At 40.6% G+C, this 3,973-nt stretch overlaps 1 protein-coding gene across 1 annotated transcript in view; it reads left to right on the plus strand.

Annotated features, from left to right (window-relative positions):
* Nucleotides 1-3,973, plus strand: part of NR3C2 (nuclear receptor subfamily 3 group C member 2) — a 450,621-nt gene that overhangs the window by 379,051 nt on the left and 67,597 nt on the right.

The following is a 3,973-nucleotide window of genomic DNA, read 5'->3' on the forward strand; positions in this document are numbered from 1 at the left end:
AAACTCTCCAAAAAAAAAAAAAAAGATTAAAAGAAAGACTGCATAGCTTAGATGTGAAGATGGTGGGCTCCTAACCATGACTAGATGCAAATCCTGCCCTGGAGTTCACCAGCTCTGCAACCTTAAAAAAGCGCTTAACCTCTCTGTGCTTCCATTTCTTTGCCTAGAAAATGGAAATAACAATGGTCCACGAAAAAGGGTCACAGTGAGCCATGGAACACTCAAAATATATGAAACATACTTGGAGCTGGGCTTGAAAATAAGTGCCAAGTGCATTTCGTTTCTTTTTATTTTAGACGTGCTGTTTTAGAGTCATAACTTGGGCTGGTCAGTGATTAAGCCCTGTGCATAGAGACACAGAACCCACATGGCCAAGCTCAGTTTAAACCCCAGCCCCTGTGGCTTGAAAAACGTGCTCCAGATCCTAACAGGATGGAGAAATAGAGGAGAAGGGACCGCAGTGTGACCACACCCCATAGGGGCTGCTTTCTCCCTCTCCCTCTCCCACACCCTCTTCTCCTCCCCCCTTCCTAGCCCCGTGAGCACACACACCCTTTGGCAATTAAAGGGAAAAAAAATGAATGGATCATTACACAGTAGAAATTTTGAGAAGGAATAATAATTAACAATTCAGAAATTTTATCTTAACATCTCAGAAGCTTTCCTAACCTTTCCCACAGAGAAGTCAATGAATCCTTCCTATAGGGAATGGTTTGTTCAAAGTTGGTTAAAATTGGAAAACAAAATGAATGTCTTTAGGACACATGAATTGAGTACAATACGCCTGAGGATGTTCTAGGAATACATGGACCATGATTACCAGCCTGGAGGAGCTTAGATGTTACAATTCAGCAGGCCTGAGAACAGTATAAAAATGTCCAAGCATTTTAGAAATGTTACCTTAAATGATTTAAGGATCATTAATTATGTAATCCTACTCCCTGGGCTTTCAGAAAAGATTTTGGGTGAATTCACTGGGATGATTAATCTGCACGCTGAAGGTATTTAAGACCCTAAAGTACGTACTCACACAAAGATTATATGCAATGCCAAGCGCCCCCCCCCCCAATACATTCACAAAGCACAATGTCAAGTTAAACATAACCGAAATGCAAAATGTGTTGTGGACCATCTAAGCAGTAGGTTTATACTGCGGGCCACAGCCATGTGTGCAAAAGCTGGAGAAAATACGGAATACCCTTGTCCGTGATCTTTCATCGCGTTGACCTTCAATCAGCGTTGAGAGTCAACGCCACAGTATTGACCTGAAGCCTAAAACAAATAGGAATTTGATCATTAATTTGCAAGCAAACAGGACTTTAATAAAATTTGCAAATATCCCCCTCAGCTGTTTCTACTCAATTAAAGGATGGTTATCATCAAATGTAGTCTTACAAAGGATGAGAATGTTTTAATGAACTAGAATGTCTTTAGTATTTACAAAATGAGGAGACAGAGCAGAAGTGACATGAAAATCTTCTTCCAGCTGTGGGCCACAATTTCAAACATCTTTTTATTTGTCCTCTATCCCTTTATTGCTCTGTGAAGCAGGAGAAGGAATCATTATCACCCCGTTTCTCAGATGAACGAGTTGAGGCTTAGAGAAGGTTATGGGATACAGGAGTTCCAGGTCCCTCAGTGTGCAAATGACCAATCCATTCTACTGAGATTTTCTCAAGCCCTCAGCGTGTCATCTGTTGACTAGTATTTTGGATTATCTACATGTTTAGTCCTGTGTTTCTCCTCCACTCTTCTGCCTGTTTTGTTTTGTTTTAGGTGCTTTGCTACTTTTTATTTGTTCACTTATTCATTGATGTCCTTGGTCACCTACTGTCAGCTCAGCATGCCTGTCAGGAGCCTATTAGCATACATGAATACCATCTATCTGCTTTTCATTTCATCAGATTCTTCTGCCTCAAGTTTTTTATTAAAGGAGTTCAGGCCGGTGGTATGGTGGTAGAGGTGGCTGGATCCAATGTGGCTGACTATTCGGTTCGAGCCCTGTACAGGACAGGTGTACGTGCATGCCCAAGATCCTGAGAGAAGAATGGAAGAGAAGGGATTTCAGTGTGGCCTTGCCTCCTGGGGGATCCTTTCTCACTTTCCTTCTCTCTCTCTCTCGCTCTCTCTTCTTCCCTCCCTCTGTGGCAAGCACCCGTACCCTGTAGCAAACCCAAAAATAAAAAAAGGAGACTGTCTATAAATGAGTGATTGAGATTTTAAATTTTCTGGTTAAACTTCTTAACAGGAATTACATTTTTAAGGCCAATTCCAATATTTAATGACTGTGTAGCAGGTGTAATATATGTGTTGTTACTTGTCTTCATCTGAATGATAAGTTCTCCTGTGATGTGTGTGATGAATATTAATGGCTATAGACGTAAGCACTCATGGTTATTTTTTAAATCAAGTTAATTGGTATGACATAGTCTTACTCTGTTTTAAATTTGTATACTGTATGTTAGGATTAAGTAGAGGTGTTAGGTTCTTCAAGCATTTTTAAATAAATTGAAAACCTTGCAATTGCAAAGTAAGTTATATTACCATGTCCCCAAGCTGAATTTGGTACTTCTCAACTTTCTTTTATCCATTCATTTATTCATCTGTCTTCCAAATGATCTGTCCTCTACCCATCCACCTCTTTCACTTTTCTTCATCTTAGCACATGAAGTAGTTTATTCTTCCTCTAAACTTTTATCTCTATTTCACATATGCCAGCCCTGTGATTTTGGAAACCCAGGGAGGATGGCCACACCAGGACCCCTTCTCCACTTTTTTTTTTTTTTTCTTTTTGGAGAGATTTTTGCTATAGGGCACATGAGTTCACCACAAAGACAGAGAGAGACAGAGAGACAAGAAAGCATGAGATCACCCCACAGAAGGGATGGCCTCGCCGCAATCCCTTCTCCTCCATTCTCCTCTTGGGATCTTGGGCACGCACGCACACGTGCCCAGCATGAGTTTAAGCCACCAGGTCCAGGCCTCGAACCCCTATCGACTACATGGGAGTCCAGCAACATAGCCATTACAATAACTGCTGGTCTCTTCTCCTCTCAAATTCTGGACACACACACATGCACCTGGCACAGTTTTCAAGCCACCAGGTCTAGGACTCAACCACGTGGTCAGCCATGTGGGATCCAGCGCTTCTCCATACCAACTGCTGGCCCTGGTCATATTTCTTAAACTCTCTGGTCTCATTTTCCTCATTCTAAAATGAAAATCCTAATAGTAGCAACACATAAAATTATTAAATTGGTTCATTTATATGAAACCTTTTAAATATAGTGCCTGGTATTAGTAAACCTTTAATACATTTTTACGATTTTTATTTTTATCATGGTAGCCATTTCTGTCTGTACTTTCATACCATTTTGTGATACTGTTATATTTCTTAGCTCCTCCCCCACCAGGCTGACCTTGGTTAAGAACAAGGTAAGGATTTATCATACTGGGTTAGCCAGGGTCCTGAGCTTGGGCAATATTTTGCATATAGAGACAGCTAGTGAAGATTTGTAGAATGAAAGGAGGAAGGAACTTGTTCTCTTAATATCTTAACTAATAATAACTGGGCTTTGTTCTTAGTAGAAGATTACAAAGTAATGTTCTTACTGGTATAACAAGACCTCTTTAGAGGAAAAGTATGTTTTAGTCAGTGAAAGCCAACATTTGATAAGTTTTTTTATATATTTTTTATTTTTATAAAGCAAAAAATCACAGAACCTTTTCTTTCCTTTTATTTATTTATTTTTTTGACAAGTTTTTGCTATAGGGCCCATGTGCTCGCCAGAAAGACAGTGAGACAGAAAACAAGAAATCACTCCCCAGGGAGGATGGCCACACCACAATCCCTTCCCCTCCATTCTCCTCTAGGGATCTTGGGCACGCATGCACACGCACCCGGTGTGAGCTTAAGCCACCAGGTCCGGGACTCAAACCATGGTTGACTATATAGGATTCCAGCTACATAGCC

This window comes from Tupaia chinensis, unplaced genomic scaffold, assembly GCF_000334495.1.
Source record: "Tupaia chinensis unplaced genomic scaffold, TupChi_1.0 Scaffold000098_1, whole genome shotgun sequence".
Classification (NCBI taxonomy): domain Eukaryota; kingdom Metazoa; phylum Chordata; class Mammalia; order Scandentia; family Tupaiidae; genus Tupaia; species Tupaia belangeri.